We start from the raw sequence: 18,518 nt of genomic DNA, 5'->3' as shown, positions 1-18,518 counted from the left end.
TGAAAACTGATGTGTATTTTTAACCTTCTGTTCCTAAAGCTTCACTTCCCCAGAGTTACCACCCGGCAGTGGCTAGAATCGCTTCACACACGGATGAAGATCAAATAAGCCTGTTACATTATCTATTAATATGTTGTGAGAGGAGGAAGCCATCACTACTTTCAAAATGGGAAAGTTGCATAAATTTTTTCCCTCCAAAGCAAAGAGGTTCACATGGTGCTCAAAATCTCCCATTCTGTGCTATGCCCATTTTGTGGGTTATTAAACGTAAGAGAAATGCAACAATAAGGATGTCCTGGAGAAGTTGGCTCCCTGAGGGCTGAGAGGAAATCCAGCCCTACCCCCCCTTGGATCTGTGAATAGCACGCATTCAGCTAGTGGAGATTTATACTTTTTATATGCATCTGGCACAGCAGTATTATTGAGACCTGTTTGCAAGGAGTAAAAAAAAAAAAAAAAGAAAAAAAAAACATTAGTCCTTGGTTTGGAACCTGCAACTTGCTAAATAGCAGTATTTCCTGTCTGCTTTGGGAGTTAACTATTGCCATTAACAAAACCCATCCAGGCTTCCAAACGTTTGTTAATTAAAAATGTGTGCTTTGTGTGTCTTCGAGTTCCTTAGCACCGGAGAGAAGGGGTTAATGAGCAGAAAGTGTTTGGAAATAACCCTTTAACCGTCAGGATTGAAGGGAGTATCCTTCATCCCAGGAGATTCTTAGAGACTAGTACAAAACAAGCATTTTTATTTTACTTTTTTTTTTTTTTTTTTTTGTCCAGTGAAGAGCAGTAATGCCTACCTCCAAAGTAGTCTAACTGTTGTGTTACAATATAACTTCACCTTTAAAAAATGATTATAGCTACTAGTTTACAATTTTTTCTTGTATTTTGCTAATATGGTTTTAATTGCATTTGTGTTCTGCAATTTTAAGACCTCATTTTTTTAGGAAGAACTTAAGATACCATGGCATCTTGAAGTCTCTTCAAAAGCTTTTGCAGAAGGAGGGAGGACTCCTTTTTTATAAAGTGCTTGAATTTAATTTTTGTTCACTGTAGTTAGGATAATGTGCTAGTTTTAGTTTTTTCGGATCCAAGATATCAAAACCTTGACCTTAAAATGAAGCATATGTGATGCACTTTTTTTACATTCTATTTTGTAGGGTTCTCCTTCCAGAGCTATGTATTTCCCCTTCATGTTCCATGTAAGGGCAGATGCTTTGAGTATTTTCTTTACGAATTTTGATAATGTTCCTTTAAAAATAAAGGCTCAAATGTGTATGTCTTCCTAGCAGGTGATAGAGTAAATGTAAGAAACATTTTTGTACTTTCCTCTGAAGCAGTTCTCATTCATAAGGGATACTACCGCGTTGGGTGGTACAAGGCATAATAAGCCTGAGAAACCAAACAGTTTAGTATGGCCTTTTCTTTCAGGAAATTTGGATGAACAGCATACGTTTCAGATTTTAAGACTATCAAACCATTTTTCTTTAAATCCACTGCTTCTGGCCCTTTGGCTCCAACAGAAATGTGAATCAGTAATAGACTTGCTGATGCAAGTTTTGTCACTTCCTAGCTGAGTACCTGTAAGTGCCAAGAAAAAAACACAGAGCATGTAAGCTGATCCGGTAGGCTGAATGCCTAAAATGGCTTCTTGGATTTGTGATCCAAATTCTCTGGGGACTGGGGATGAGGGTGCTGGAGACATTAAAAGGATTCTGAAGAAAGTGAAAGCAAAGGGTTGAAGAGTGGACAGCAACAGAAGTTACTAAGTATTTCCTGTATTTATAGGGTGCTCGTGAATTAGAAACTGTGGTTTGGGGAATGCTAAGGGTCAGAATGCTTAGTCATAAATTTAGAACAATTTAAGGATCCCAAGAAAGCATTGGAAAGATCCCTATGTCCAGGAAAACTAAATTCTGCTAGAAATACAAATCCATCTTACCTATTTGGATTTCTCAGAGTGGAAGGTTGGTATATGCTTTATTCTCCTTGTGATTTTGTTTTATGCCCTTTCTCTTATCATTTGAGGCCCACAAACTGCTTTTTTAAACCATATTGTTAACATCTAACCTTACCCCTCCTGTCCATCCTGGGAAATTATCTCCATATTCATTTCTAGGTGTTTACTCTCGCTGTCTTTGAGAAACTAAAAAAGGGTGGAAGGAGGAAGCATCTGTAGGCATCTGCCTGGTGTTTTCAGACTCTCCTAAAAATCTACCAGATAACCCTTCTATCCAGGATAGAATGCAAAATTCACATGCTGCTGCTTAAGGCTCTGCACAGAATGGTTTTAGCCCGCCTTTCCAGTTCTCCAGAACTCCCAAGAGAGCCAAACTGGTCTCTCTATTAGACTGGGATATTTGGAGGACTGAAACCAGGCCTTAAATACTTCTGGTATCCCCAAATGTGCCTGGTTGGTTGCATAGAATAAATGTTTTACTTACTGACTTTACATTTACATTATTTCAATGGGGGTCTTAAGAGCTTCCAAAATGCTTTTGCATATTAGCCTGCTTGCAGCTGTGGTAAGGGTCCTTGGATTTAAGGAACACCAGGCTCAGAATTCTAGCTTAGGGACTCTAATCAAATTTCTCAGCCTCTTTACACCTCAGTATTCTAAACTGTTAAACAGGAAGAAGACTTTATAACATACAAAGCCATTGTGAATGTGGAGCAAAATTACATATGCAGAATTCCTGCTGTAATGCCTAGCCTACTGTGTGGGCTCATTAAATGCTAGTTCCTTACCTTCTGGGTGGTTATATAAAAAAAAAAATGTAGCACATGTACAAGCCTACTACAGTGCTGGCAACATACAAGACCCTAAGTTCGGGATCCCTGCTGGGTGGCTCAGCGGTTTGGCGCCTCCTTTCAGCCCAGGGCCTGATCCTGGAGACCCGGGATTGAGTCCACGTCGGGCTCCCTGCATGGAGCCTGCTTCTCCCTTTGCCTGTGTCTCTGCCTCTCTCTCTCTCTCTCTCTCTCTCTCTCTCTCTTTCTCTCTGTGTGTGTCTCATGAATAAAAATATAAAATCTTAAAAAAAAAAAGACCCTAAGTTCTTAAAAATAAATCCCCCAGAATCAGTGTCTTCCAGTCTGATACATGAACCCCTTCATCAGATTTACCTGGAAATTCTTGTTAAGGGCAGAGATTATAAAGATGATCAGACTTGGGTGGGTCCCTAACACATACCCCCCATATATTTCCACTAAATATGAGTTTGAGAATCCTTGACCCCCATCCCTGCGAGGATGGTATTTTAGCTGCTTCTCCCAATAAATATGCAGCAAGGGATTATCACTCCCTTTTGTTAGATGGAAAAATTGAGTTCTGAGTAGTTCAGTGACTGCTCTGAGGTCCTGAGGTCAGAAGTGAGAGACAGGGCATGGGAACTCCTTGAGTCAGTAGTTCTGGTGTCCATACTAGACGTCATCTCCACTTCAGTAACAGAGAAAACAGACTTTAGCCAAGGCCTTAGGCCTGTGAGCCAGGATTCGTCAGCCCTGCAATTTGCTATGCACTTCCCAAGGATGTCCTCCTACCATCCTGGTTGAAAGAGCAAGAGCAAGTGATGATGAGCTAGTTTGAATATCTGCGTATATTCCAGTTCAACAAATGTGCTCAATGAAAGATGAACTCAGGGACTGAGGTTTGGAAGGAGTAACAGACAGAGGAGAGAAAGGTATAAAATACAGTGAGTGAAATTTCTGTGTGGTTGCCTAAAAGGCAGAGAAATTCCAGCTAGTGAGAAAATTGGAAATTATTCAGAGGAAGGCACTCAGCCTGTAGAGAGAGGGCTACAAGCTACCCATTATATCCTAATGAGATTGACCGTTGGCTACAGTTAACTTGAAGGGTTTTATGGTTTCCTGCATGTGTTGTTTTCCTTCTCGATGTTAAAAAGAAGAAGAAGAAGAAAAAAAAGCCTCGCATCACCAAGCGGTATTTCCCTGGGGGCTGTTTGGGGGGGTGGGGGGGCTGCATGTTGGTTTGTACCTTAGTTAACAATGCACCTCCATACATGGATGTCAGTGGGTACAGGTGATGATAAATTCCACCCATTTTATTTTCTTCCGACACTTTCAATTCAAGGCAATTGGTTTATGGAGGACTGCCAAACAGGCCTAAGTCAAGTCATAGCAGGAAGATTCACGTAGGGCCTTCCTCTAACCCTGCACATTCTTTGTCGAAGGACAAAGTTGTAGCTCATCTGTGTGCCAAGACACAGAACTGCTTTGCACCACACACTTAAGGCATTCAAATGATATTCCATGTGTGGTGGCTTTTTGTTTTTTTAAGGGTAGAACATAAGAATCAAATGAAACATCATCATCATGTAGCCTGCTTGGTTCCTTAGATATTTTCCCCAATACATAATTCCTTGGACCAGTTTCTAAAGACAACGAATGTGCCGTTTCCTGACACAATCTACAGTTGAAAGACAGGAGGCACATGAAAACACTATTATCCTTGGTCGGTGCTTGGGGTAGCGAATGCCCTGCAGTGTAGCGCGATGACTGGCTCAAGTGCATGGTGCATGTAACTGCTTTTCTGAGAGCTAAGCAGCCAAGTCTTGTTTAACAATCAATTAGCCCCAGCTGCAGATGTGGTTAATTGCCATTTTCCTACCAGTGCTTGTCCTAACTTCCCCAGCTCCAACACCTAAAACCTGTGAAAATACCTCTTCTGGAACTCCTGACCTTCATCGTGGCCTCTGCTTTTTCCTCTCCTAATTCCCACACTCTCTAGGATATGGCCCTTTTATCTCTCTTGTTTGCCAATCCCCTGAAACACTGAATAATTTATTTGAAGTTCCTGGGAAGTTGTGGGACTTTCGTCTAAAAACACATTGCACTTTGTTCTTACCCCTGGCAGGAGTAGATCCAGAAGCCTGTCTTTGAAAGAAGGGATGCTAAATACATTTGAGGACTTGCTAACTGTTTTATTTTGGGGGTGAGCACCCCGTGAATCCAAAAATTGGAGGAAAGAAAAAAAAACGGGTGGAAGGAGGAGGTGTTGCTGAAGGTGAAAAGTACCTTGCATTTCCCCAGTTGGGTCCCCGGAAGACAATTTCCAAAATCACCTCTCAAGATGTTAATAGGTGTGCTGTGAACACATACCTTGTAGTCAAGCAGGTTAAAATATATTGGTTAGGAAATTTCCAATTTTTATAGTTATAACAATGGCAAACATTATAAAATAGCAAACATTTCTTGAGCAGCTCCCAGAAGTGAAATTGCTGGGTCCTAGGGCCATAAAAACATAGGCTCATGATGGTTTTTGCATCCTGGAGCTGGTTAGTGTAAAGTGGGTGTTGGGGATAAAAATTGGTGATAGGTCAAAGTGAACTAAGATGAAAAATTAAACAAACTTAAAAAAAAAATTTAGGGGCACCTGGGTGCCTCAGTGGTTGAGGATCTGTCTTTGGCTCAGGTCGAGATCCCCGGGTCCTGGGATCCAGTCCTGCATCAGGCTCCCTGCAGGGAGCCTGCTTCTCTCTCTACCTGTGTCTCTGCCTCTCTCTCGCTGTTCTCTCATGAATAAACAAATTTAAAAAATCTTTAAATAAATAAATAAATAAATAAATAAATAAATAAATAAATAAATAAATAAAAATCTTAAAAGAAAAAAGCCACCAAACTTTGAAACAATCCTTTCCTCCACCCCCAGAGAGGGTGGATAGATGACTGTAACGTGTAAACAGGGATATCTGTAAATCATTCTGAGATTATTTTTCTGTCACAACTCTCTGATAATCACATACATGATTTAAAAAACTCAACAATCAGAGAAACAGCCTTGATCCCCACTTCATGGTGCCAGTGGGTAGGGACTATAGTACTACTGAAATGAGGACGGAGATCACCTCTCTTCGGTGTTTTTCTTCTGCCATTAGAACTCACCAGGCTGATTATCATTACTGTGTTATTGGCTTTGCTCTTGCTAGGCTCTGTATCTGCAAGAAACAGAGGCTGACTCAAGTAACCTCAAATCATGGGGCTTTATTTCAAAGAAACACATGACTCTAAGGGAACTAGAAATTTCATGAGAGTTCTGGAAGAAATATAATTTAAAGTCCATGGCTCAGGGATGCCTGGGTGGTTCAGTGGTTGAGCATCTGCCTTGGCTCAGGGCTTGATCCTGGAGACCCGGAATCGAGTCCCGCGTCGGGCTCCCTGCATGGAGCCTGTTTCTCCTCCCTCTGCCTGAGTCTCTGCCTCTCTCTGTGTCTATCATGAATAAATAAATAAAATCTTAAAAAAATAAGTCAATGGCTCTTGTGAGCACTGTTAATTGGTTGCCTAGTTTAGCATCAAGAAGGTGCAGATATTAATACTAATCAGGTATGCTCTAGTTTTCCTGTGTCTTGACTTTCTCCTAATACCAAATTCTTCATTCTTTTTTTCCAAATAATATCCTCAAATTCCCTTTTAAAACAGAACTTTGAGGGACACCTGGTGGCTTAGTGGTTGAGCATCTCCCTTAGGCTCAGATAATGATCCCAGAGTCCCAGGATCGAGTCTCACATCGAGCTCCCTGCAGGGAGCCTGCTTCTCCCTCTGCCTATGTCTGTGCCTCTTTGTGTGTATCTCATGATTAAATAAATAAAATCTTTAAAACATAAATAAATAAAATAGAACTTTGTGTGCTTCGTTATCTCACCCCTCTATTTTTGCCTTTGCTCCTGGGCTCTGAAAGCCTTCATACTTTGTCTCACATCCTTTCTTTGTCCTCTCTGTATTCCAGGAGAGTAGGCCCAAGGTCCATGGAGCATCTAGCCTTCCTCTTCTACCATCCACACTATTCTCACTCAAAACAAGTTTGGTTTCTATGTATTCCATATATTAGGTCTTTTTTCTGTAGCCCTAATTTTGGCATGGAGGCTTCAGGATACAAACAGCAAGATAAATACAGCAGGATTAAGCATATCACATTCTTAAAAAAAAAAAAAAAAGATTTATTTATTCATTTAAGAGAGAGAGAAAGAGAAAGAGAGAGAGACCATGGGGGGAGGGGGTAGCAGAGGGAGAAGTAGACTCTTTCACTGAACACGGAGCCCCACATGGGGCTTGATCCCAGGACCGCAAGATCATGACCTGAGCCAAAGTCAGGTGCTTAACTGACTGAGCTACCCAGGTGCCCCAGTATACCACATTCTTAAAGAGAGTGCCCAACGTAGTGGGCCAAAGCTCCTACTGTAATCATCCAGAGAAGAATTAAGAAAATGTAATCAATACTCTCCTTCTCAGCCCAAGTCCAACTAAGCAGGAGACTAGAAAAAAGGAAGGAAAGGAATCCAAGAGTCTTGAGACATCCCTGTGCGGAGCACAGCAGATCCTCACCTCATTCCGAAGCCAAGTGATGGGAAGGTTCTGAGGGATTCTCCAAGGGATTAGGGTACCTGTAAGAAGTGGGATTGGCATTCTGTTTGGTCATATGCTTAGGGAGCTGAGTTGAAATCAGCACAAAGAGACAAAGCACTATGGCAGTGGCCAGTTACATAAAGGAATATTTATATTGTTCCCTTGCTCCATCCCCAACATACTGGAGGAACTAAGTTTTGAGGTGGCATGAGAAGAAAGCATTTTTCCATTTCAAGCTACTCAAATTGACTGCAGAGAAGAGGAGAGGACATTTAAGTCAAGCCTCAGGATGAATTTTAAAACTATGGACTTTTAATTTTTTTAACATTTTTTTTAAAGTAATCTCTGTGCCCAACATGGGGCTCAAACTCATGAGCCCAAGATCAAGAGTCACATGCTCTACTGACTTAGCCAGCCAGGCACCCTGAAAATTGTATGGACTTTTTTTTTTTTTTAAGATTTATGTATTTATTCTAGAGAGTAAGCACAAGCAGGGGGAGGGGCAGAGGGAGAGAGAATCCTCATGTAGATCCCGTGCAGAGCATGGAACCCAATGTGGGGCTCAATCCCAGGATTCTTAGATCATGACCTAAACCAAAATCAAGAGTTAGCTGCTTAAACGACTGGGTCACCCAGGTGTCCTTGTATAGACTTTTTAATATTTGGAAGTGACCAGAAAGTTATGGACTCATACCACAATGTCATTAGGCACCCTATTTTGTTTTCTTCTTGCACTATGACACCACAATCTTATCACATTATGCTGGTGGAACATCCATGTGGCAAATTGGTAAAAGATATTTGGGGATGGGCATAACACTCCTTTATATATAAGTAAGAAAGGGAGTTCATCCCATCTAGTCCTCATAAAGCCCAAACTCACTACTCCCTTTCTTTCTCCTTTAAACAGATGTACTCAAAGAAAATCACACATAAACATGCAACCAGAACAGTTCCTCTTTCATCTATTTTACATAAAAATTTTGCTTAAAAAAATGAAAAAGAAAACATGCTTTGGGATATGATACAGAGTCAGTGATCAAAGAAATTTTTTTTAAGTAGGCTCCATGCCCGGCATGGAGCCCAGTGCAGGGCTTGAACTCATGACCCTGAGATCAAAACCTGAGCTGAGATCAAGAGTCAGACCTGCAACTGGCTGAGCCACCCAGGTATGCCATGATCATAGAATTTTTAACTTTTTAGATTACAAAGAAACTTTAGACGCTGTTTGACCCATTTCACTAGACTAATCCTACCAAATTCCCCAACTCTCACATAATCCTGGAAAGCAGTGGTCTACACTCCCAAATTAACTATTATTATCCAAATTGTTATTAAAATCCCTGACCCCACAAAATAAAATAAAGCCCAGTGTCTTTTCATTAGAACTACTCTCAGGTTGGTATTAGAAGAACATCAATATGATTGAAACTTTTTAATTAAGTGATTCTCTGCCTCTTAAACTAGACATATTTGCAGTTTATTTTTTTTTTAAGATTTATTTATTACAGAGACAGGGGGAGGGGCAGAGGATGAGGGAGAAAGAGAATCCTCAAGCAGACTCCCAGCCCCAAGATCACAACCTGAGGTGAAATGTGGAGTCAGATGCCCAGCCCACTGAGCCACCCAGACACCCCTAGACATATTTACATTTTATTTTATTTTATTTTATTTTCTTTATTTATGATAGAAAGAGAGAGAGAGGCAGAAACATAGGCAGAGGAAGAAGCAGGCTCCCTGCTCCTCCAGGGAGCCCAATGAGGGACTCAATCACAGACCCTGGGATTATGACTGAGCTGAAGGCAGACGCTCAGCCACTGAGCCACTCAGGCATCCCCATATTTATATTTTAAAAACAGGATGTTAGTTAAGTTCAATAAAGCTGTCCACTTGTAAAAGGGTGGGTAATTTGACAAAGTGAAGTGAAAACATTCAGGAAACTCAAGGGGCCATCTTTAGCTGTAGGTTACTAATTGGCTGTCATTTTGGAAGGCTCACTGGCGGCGGCAGGGCCCTTGGGGATCTCCCAATAATTTTCCCTTCCACTTCCAAACCCACATGTTCTCTAAAAGAGTGGGAGGGTGTTACGGTCAAGGTTCCAATGTCACAGATACCTACTATATCCGAATACCTTTACCTACTATATTTAAATACATATTACTAACAAGATTGGCTCAAAGAACTTCTTAATAACCCATAAGCATTTTATGGATGAAACCTAGCCCTAAATATTTAGGGAAAATCCAAGATATTCCCATTTTCTCCAGGCCCACTTGTAAGGAGGCAGACATTTGCACACTCGGACTGCCAAATTGTTTTCCTTTTTGGCTACTGTGAACAGAAGCCATAAAAACGACTGTGGAATATTTAGATAAACCTGACAAAAGATCATTGAAACTATCCATTTCTGGGTGTCCCTACCCTAAGTGGCGGGTGCCCACTGTGGTTCCCTAACCTGTTCCTACTCCTCATACAGACGGGAAGGCCCTCCTCAGAAAGCATTTCCCACCCCTTGATTCCTGCTTGGTTCACTCCCCTGGGAAGCAGCTCGTTTCTCTCTCCTATCTCTATGACATCTCTGATGCCAGTTGGTCCATCTGGAAGTAATATTACCCAAGCGTTTATACCCGGAGCCCAGCTCTCCACAAGTGACTGCATGTTTCCTGAAACCAACCATTGGCAGCTGTTACTAGGCATTTTCTGCTTTTTAGATACCTATAATTACACCAATTATGCCAATCATTGATGTTTATAAAGGATTTAAAATTTTATACACCCAGAAGATTCTATCAGAAAGCAGCATCTGAGGCAGAGTGACACCCCACAGAGGGGCCTACTTGGCCATTGCAATTGCTGCTGAGAGTCCCTTAAACTGAGCGTCAGCAGAGTGAGTGAGGCTCTTATGAGCCTATACGTCTTAGGCAAGTTAATCCTGTCACTGGAATAAAATTCTGTTTGGTTAAGACTGTAGAACTCAATCTAACTTTTATTTTTGAAAGAAGAAACAATGTCCCCATTAATGAATTAGGGTTTTGACCTAAAACTTTCTGAATGGCAGCATGAGGATGAGATGGTGGACACACATGTCCCAGTCTCCACTCCTAGGTACAGCAAGAGGTCGGACTGGTCAACATGCTGACCCAGAAAGCGAGGAGTGATCCTGGCAGGCCAGGGGGACCATATGAGAGCCAGGAGCAAAAGGAAAACTTGGTTAATACTGACCCTGGGGATGCCTGGGTGGCTCAGGGGTTAAGCGTCTGCCTTTGACCCCTGGAGGCCCCGGGAACAAGTCCCACATTGGGCTCCCAGCATGGAGCCTGCTTCTCCCTCTGCCCATGTCTCTGCTTCTCTCTCTCTGCATCTCTCATGAATAAATAAATAAGATCTTTAAAAAAAAAAACTGACCCTGTCTTTATTTTTAAAATTTGGTACTTTGCGGCACCTGGCTGGCTCAGTCAGGAGAGTGCACATCTCTTGATCGCGGGGTCATGAGTTCAAGTTCTGAGCTGGCTGTGGAGCTTAGTAAAATAAAATAAAATAAAATAATAAAAAAATAAAAATTGGGGATCCCTGGGTGGCTCAGCAGTTTAGCACCTGCCTTCGGCCCAGGGCATGATCCTGGAGTCCCGGGATCGAGTCCCACGTCAGGCTCCCTGCGTGGAGCCTTCTTCTCCCTCTGCCTGTGTCTCTGTTTCTCTCTCTCTGTATCTCTCATGAATAAATAAATAAATAAATAAATAAACCTTAAAATAAAATAAAAATGTGTTACTCTGTTCGTTGTGGATTTTTTGGCTTTAATTTGGTCTTATTATAATATTGCATTAAGGTACTATTTATCTTGATTATTCACTGCTTGGCTCCCCCTTCGGTTTTGTGCATGGGTAAGTCCCTCGCTTGTCTCCTCCTAACCCCTGCCCTGGGTTCCCGAGTGCAGGCTTGGTGTGGGACGTGCTGGCCGGGTGGAATGGCCTTAATTCCGAGTCTCTTCCATATGCCTACGTTTTATGTATTTGCCACTTGCCTAGCAGCCCGCTGGATGGAATTTCACGGTCTCTCGTAGAGTTCTTAAAACATTGGAACAAATGTCCTTAATTGTTAGTGTGTATAAGAATTGTCTGGGGTGCCTTTTAAAAAGGCAGATTTCCAGTCCTCGTGCCCAGAAATTGGGATTTACCGTGCTGAAGTGGGATTTGGATCTCTGCCTACCTGGGCTTTTAGATAAAAAGTTTCTGATGCAGGTGGTTTACAGACCACACTTGTTTAGAGGGCTCGATTTCAGAGGAGAGTTCTATTTTGTGTGTGATACTCTGTTCCATCAGGGGCAAAAGGGATCACTGCCACATATGGAACAGCCACCAAAAAAGTAGCAAGAACTATGTTATTCTCCAAGCCAGCCCTATAAGGAAAGGAGGCCTAGTGCCAGAAACTTCCGCTGCAGTATGCCACAGCAATCCCCAGCAGGTAGGATTTGCTGATAATTTGGCAGACGTTAAATAAAACAACACATGTGTACACATTTGATATCTAAAAGCAGCTCACAAATGTAAGGAGTTATTGTTACTACATTTATTCGGGTCTTTTAGAGGCACTTAAGAGGTTCCACAGAACATTACATTCCTTTGTAAATCTCCATTCAGCCAAATTTTCTTAATTTAATAGGATTATCCCCTTATGGAATGCCTTCACAGTGTTTCTCAAATTGAGGTCTGAGGACCACCTATTTATCAGGCGGTGCACAGCTGGTACAGTGACTTTTCCTGAAAACGTTATCTGGAGCTCCCCCGAAATGCTTCTTCACAGCCTCGAGGCACCTGTGGTAAGTCCTGGCTTTATCTAGATCAAGATGGGAGGAACTCGGGAGCAGAGGCTGATGCTGCCGGTGACTGTGGGCAGACTCTGGGTTTGCACCCAGTGTCTGTGGGATGTCGTTCTCGCGGAGCTGGGGGGCAGAATGTGAATTCGGGAAGTAGGACACCAGGAACAGAGCACCTAACCACTCTGGGACAGCCAGTGCCTCGGCAGGCTGTGCTTCTGGAAGCCCAAGGCTGTTGCTCTGCAGGGTCACCTTCCCCCTTGGCTTGTTGGGATAATAAGCTTCTTCCCTGGGCGGTCTATCAGGTGAACCTACATCTCTGCTCTCTATTGGACACTTGGTATTTATGAAAGGCCTTTGCAGACCGAGATCTCCACCACTTAGCATGAAGCCTCCATATGTTTGGTGAGTCCAGAACCTTCCTGAAGTCACCCCATCTTCTTGGAGGTTGGCCACACTGCTGCTGTGTCTCTGAGCTGCCTGCCCTCTGAGATGAGGACTTGCTCTCACGTGGCTGCTGAGCCTCAACATCCTTACCTGATGCTCCTGGGACCCACCATTTATCCCATAGTGACTTTGGCTGGTGTAGAATGATTATGATTTCACTTCTTCAGCGGTACCTAAGCATTGACCTGTCCAACTCAATGCTAGGCTCACTGGCCCACGCTGGCAGGGAGGGAGGCATGCTCCATGGTTCGGATCCCCTGTGATCTTTCTGGAACAAGATTGCCCCAGGACTGCTGGTTAGGTGAGTCCCACAGTGAGGGAAAAGGAAAGAAGTCCTTCCTGTGAAAGGCAGGGAGAAGTTTCAGCTCTAGCCCCTGCAGACTGTGCCATAGAGAGGGGGGCTTCTAGTTCTCAGGATTTCTGCTTTACTTCTTCAGCAGATGGAGGTCTTTTTCATCTCCTGACTTTTTTCTTTTCTGGGGAAGTGGGGAGCAGGGAGGGCCGGGGCCAGGAAGAGAAGCAGGGGGGAGGGGTGGAGAGAGAGCCAAGCCTGGGAATTATCAGAAAGGGGGGGATGATTTTTTAAATTTTATGTTTGAGACATAAGAGGATGAAGTTAAAAGGCAAACGTAGTTTCCCTGTCCACATTCTCTAGACACACACACACACACACACACACACACACACACACACACAATCACACAGAGTCACACACACTCCCGCACTCACTTATGCAATCCCTTATGGCATACTGTTTCTACTGCTGTTCTCCTGTTGCATTGCCAGAAAAGGAAGGTGATATTTTGAAAGACATTTGATCCATCTAATGGAAGAGGAAGAAAACAGGGAGATGAGATCAGGGGGATTTCTGGGAAAGAAAGTGTGAAACACAAGGGACAAAGGAGTGAGTCATGAGGCCAGAAGCAATTGTGAGAGACCATCTGGCTCAGTGCTTCCCAATTTTTGAAAAGATATTTGTAAATCTTAGGGCCCCTGGCTGGCTCAGTTAGGAGAGCTTGCCAACTCTTGATCTCAGGGCTGTAAGTTCGAGCCCCATGTTGTTGGGTGTAGAGGTTACTTAAGAATAAAATCTTTAATTAAAAAGAGAGATTTGTAAATATTTAAATTGGATGACAGAAGTAAGTAAACAAATAGAATTGCTTGATAGTTACCTGTTTGGCTGCATTAGGGAGGTCAGGCCAGGGAGTGGGGGGAGGGGCCAAGTGTCTCACAAAATGACCTAAGAGAGAGGCTGCAGAGGAAGGGAGGGGGTGTGAGAGCGATTTCCCTGCCGGATAATGGGTGAGAGGCCTTTGATGAGTGCCCATTCCTGTTTCCTTCCTGTTTGGAACAGCTGCTGTGGCTTATCCTGTGGCCCTGAGAGAGATCCCAAGAGCACCATGGAGGTGCTGACCTGGACCCATGACGTGGTGAACTATGAAACCAATTCCAGAACAGCACCACTGACCTTGCTGCATGGGGAAGACAAATCCACACTGACCAGGTCATTCTTAGTCTGTTGCTTGTAAACAAAAATCTTACCTGATACAGATAGGGAAGCCCATTTTCATGCAGACACGTATTGCTTGGTCTGCTCTGTGGCAAATGGAATTACTATTAATCTATTCCAACCACCGTTACCACCACTAATGGCATCCACATTTACTGAGCCCTTTATAAACTTGTGCTTTATAGCTGTAGTTTCATTTAAAATTGGCCCTTCCAGATACTTTATTATTAGCCCCATTTTGTAGATAAGAAAATCAAGTCCAGAAACGTTCAGTCATTTGCCCCAGGTGTAATAAGAAGTAGAACTGACCTATGCAATGTGAATTCTTTTCCACTGAGTCTAGATAGACATTTAAAGTACAGCATGTAGGGCCTCTGGCTGGCTCAGTCAGTGGTGCTTGTGACTCTTTATCTCAAGATTGTGAGTTTGAGCCCCTTGTTGGGTGTAGAGATTACTTAGAAATTTAATTTAACTTAATTTAAGTAAAAAAAAAAAAGGCAACTGTGTGGCTCAGTGTATTGAGCATCAGACTCTTGATTTGGCTCAGGTCTTGATTTCAGGGTCTTAAGTCCAAGCCTCGTGTTGGGCTCCAGGCTGGGCATCGAGCTTACTTTATAAATAATAAATAAGCAAACACATAAACAAAAATAAAGTACAGCATAGGTTTTAAGGCAATTTTTGAAAACTGGTAAGCTACGTGTTTTGTTCATACATAATAGCATTTATTTGACCATCATATTTACATGGATTGATACATCTATTTTCACATTATTTTTTTTTATTTTTATTTATTTATTTATTTTTTTATGATAGTCGCACAGAGAGAGAGAGAGAGAGAGGCAGAGACACAGGCAGAGGGAGAAGCAGGCTCCATGCACCGGGAGCCCGACGTGGGACTCGATCCCGGGTCTCCAGGATCGCGCCCTGGGCCAAAGGCAGGCGCTAAACCGCTGCGCCACCCAGGGATCCCCGTATTTTCACATTATTTTGAATAGCAATTTATTAGAATTAATTTGCAAGATTTCCCAACACCTGGAGTAATAGATTGCCAAGAGTCGGGGTGGCTCAGTGGTTGAGCATCTGCCTTTGGCTCAGGTCATGATCCCAGGGTCCTGGGATTGAGTCTCCCTCTGCCTATGTTCCGTTTCTCATGAATAAATAAGTAAAATCTTAAAAAAAAAAAAAAAAGATTGCGCGTGATGTCACAAAAGTGATGTCACAAAAGAAAAGGCACTTCTGAAGGATTATCAAATTTTAGGTTTGGAACAGACATGGAGAATGTCACGTGAAATGTGCTGAAGTCTGAATTTACCTTAAATATGATTTTTACATTGACCAGATTGTAGCTTTTTGTTGCTGTTGTTAAGAAACCAGCATGTAGTGATTTTATAAATTTAATCTGGCTCCAAGTGTTCGCTGATTTATTTTCTCTGATCACAGTGAAAATTCTTGAATGTTTCTAGAACTTAATGTAAAGCACTTTGGTCTGTGGTTGATCTTGCTCCTTTTCTTCCCTCTTGGAAAGAGAAGAATGTTGGTCCTTTTGTGCCAACTGCCCATGATTGCCAGAGATGCCCAAGGATGGTCCTTCTGTCCTCTGGATGCCGGGATGCTGGGAGGTAGTCCCTCCGAGATGACCTTGGGAGACCCGGAGCCTTGGCTGCTCTCAGCCAACATGCACTTGTCTTTCCAGAGTAGGCTCCTGATGGTTAAAATGGAAACAAAATGGAAATGAAATTGTTCTGTGTTTTCTCTAGACCAGGGAGAGGGCCTGTACCTTTCCTCCTGTGCTTCATTTCTGAGCCACAGCCCTTTCAGCTTTGAGGGATATGCTTCAGAGGCCTTTGGGCATAAAACTTTGTGAATCTCTTTCAGGTCCCTGGTTGTGTCCCGGCTTTCATCTCTCGCTCCTGCCCTTTCACGTCTGAGCACACCCAGAAGGCTTTGCAGGCGGCTTGCTTGTGGCTGACTTCACCTTTTCTTCCCTCGAGAAAGTTCTAATAATACAATCACAAGTGATTCCAATTTTGAGAGTCCTCTGTTCTCTTGTGCTATTTCTCAGGTTTGAATCTCTGGCCATCCAATTTTACCTATCTTCAGACATCCTGAAATCTGCTTTCCTCATCTCTAAAAGAGTATTGTTGGACTCTATTTAGCTTTTCTTTCTCTGTGGGATAATAATGATTCTGTGGGTCTCTTTCCCACGGTTTCTTGTTATTTCCACTGTACTAAAGAATTCTTTTCTTGACAAGAGGAAGTCCAGAAAGAGCATCCAAATCCTACTTTAGAAATTCTAATTTATTCAAATTCCAGTGTAGCAGGGAAATTCAATTATTTCAAAATTAATTAAAATCTCTAAACAAAAGAAAAAAAAACTTTAAAAAAATTCCTTTTTTTTAAAAAAAAAAGATTTTATGAGAAGGAGAGGGAACATGAACAGGGGGAAGGGCAGAGGGAGAGGGAGAAGCCGACTCCCCACTGAGCAGGGAGCCTGAGGTGGGGCTGGATCCTAGGACCCCAAGATCTTGACCTGCACCCAAATGATTGAGGCACCCAGGCATCCCAGGACTTAGCTTTAATGGAATTCCGGTAGTAGATGTGGGATCGTGTTCTAGGTTTTTGCTAATCATATTCCACATACAGAAACTGTGTTACTGGTTTGAGTTAACAATAACTTTTGTGCACACAAGCCCAGCTTGAACCTGATGCTGCAGCAAACCCATTTTACAGATGAGCCTGTTGGTACATGAAGGTGAATAGACCATGAAAGCTGTAATTAAGGAAAGGGTATGTGCAAGCGCTTAGCTTATTTAATTGCCAACTAAATGAAAGTGCTTGAAAAAAGTTTAAACTGTGTCATTGGCACAAAGCCTTTAGCAAATAAGAGTTGTGGACGTTCTTTGTTTCATTCAGGAAATTCCATGAGATGAGAGCTTTCTCCTGGCTTCCATTCCCACATCTCCAGGGACCCACCTCTCACCTTGCTGGTCAATGTCATCTTTGTTGTTCACTCCATTGTGTGCTATTTGACCTTGATCTGACTGGCCCTCCAGGAAGTATTCTGTGTCGTCCTTGAAGTGTCTCCTCCCTTGGCTTCTGTGATATCAGATTCTCCTAGGTGTCCATTGGGCCATGTTAGCTTCTCATGGGCTCTTCTGCAGCTGACCATACCTTAAACACTGGTGATCTGTGCCTCTCTCTTCTCACTGCCCCCCACAAGCTCTGCTGTGAAGTAAGAGCATCCAACCCATATGGCCTTATTCACTTCCATGGCTTTAAAAATGATATGCGAACTGTTGGCTTCCAGAATCTGGGTTTAACTGCCCTGGACTCTCTCCTGCAATCCAGACCTACTAAGCAGGTCCGTGTGGGTGTCTCACATCGATTTCAGACTCATGTGTCTAAATATGAACTCCTAGGCTTCCTCTCAAGACTGTTCTTTCTCGAGTGGCAGGGTCTGGGGAAGGGGCAGCAGGCACTACGTCCAGCCAGGAAGGTAGCAAGAAGGCGCACCCGAAGCAGCCCAAGAAGCAGGCCAAGGAGATGGACAAGGAAAATGAATCATTCCAACAGAAACAGAAAGAGGAGCAGAAGACACTCGACGAGCTAAAAGCGAAGGCAGAGGGGAAGGGCCCCCTGGTCGCAGGTGGAATAAGACATTTGGCAAGAAGTAAGCTGTTCCTTGTGCTGGAGGTGATGGTGATCCTTAATTCCATTCCTGTTTTAAACATCTGGATTCCCTGTCATTGCGTCTATTGCCACTTACAGCTAGAATGAAGTGTTGTCTTAGGTTCTGTTGTACATTTAAGAATAAACTTTTGGGGACGCCTGGGTGGCTCAGTGGTTAAGTGTCTGCCTTCAGCCCAGGGTGTGATCCTGGGGCCCCGGGATCGAGTCCCACTTTGGGCTCCCTACATGGAGCCTACTTCTCCCTCGCCTGTGTCTCTGCCTCATTCTCGTTCTCTCTCTCTCTCTCGAATAAATAAATACTCTAAAAAAAAAAAAGAATAAACTTTTGTAGGGTGCCTGGGTGGCTCATTCAGTTGAACATCTGGCTTTTGCTAAGGGTCCTGGGTTGGAGCCACTGTCAAGCTCCTCACTCAGCAGAGAGTCTGCTTCTCCCTCTCTCCCCACCTTATCTCTCATGCTCTCTCTCTCTTGCTCTCTCTCTCAAATAAATAAATAATATTTTAAAAACAAGTAAACTTTTGTAAAAAAAAATCATTTAAAAAACCCAAAAAACAATACCCCCCTGCTCTTTCCCTACCACTCATTTTGATGAATGACACTACTTTCAACCCACTGGTACAGCTCCCTTTTTTTTTTAGTTTATTTTTTTTTAAGTAATCCCTACACCTGACATGGAACTCAAACTCACAACCCCAA

This window comes from Vulpes lagopus, chromosome 10 (assembly GCF_018345385.1).
Source record: "Vulpes lagopus strain Blue_001 chromosome 10, ASM1834538v1, whole genome shotgun sequence".
Taxonomy (NCBI): domain Eukaryota; kingdom Metazoa; phylum Chordata; class Mammalia; order Carnivora; family Canidae; genus Vulpes; species Vulpes lagopus.
The sequence above is the reverse complement of the archived record's forward strand: the minus strand, read 5'-3'. Positions refer to the sequence as shown.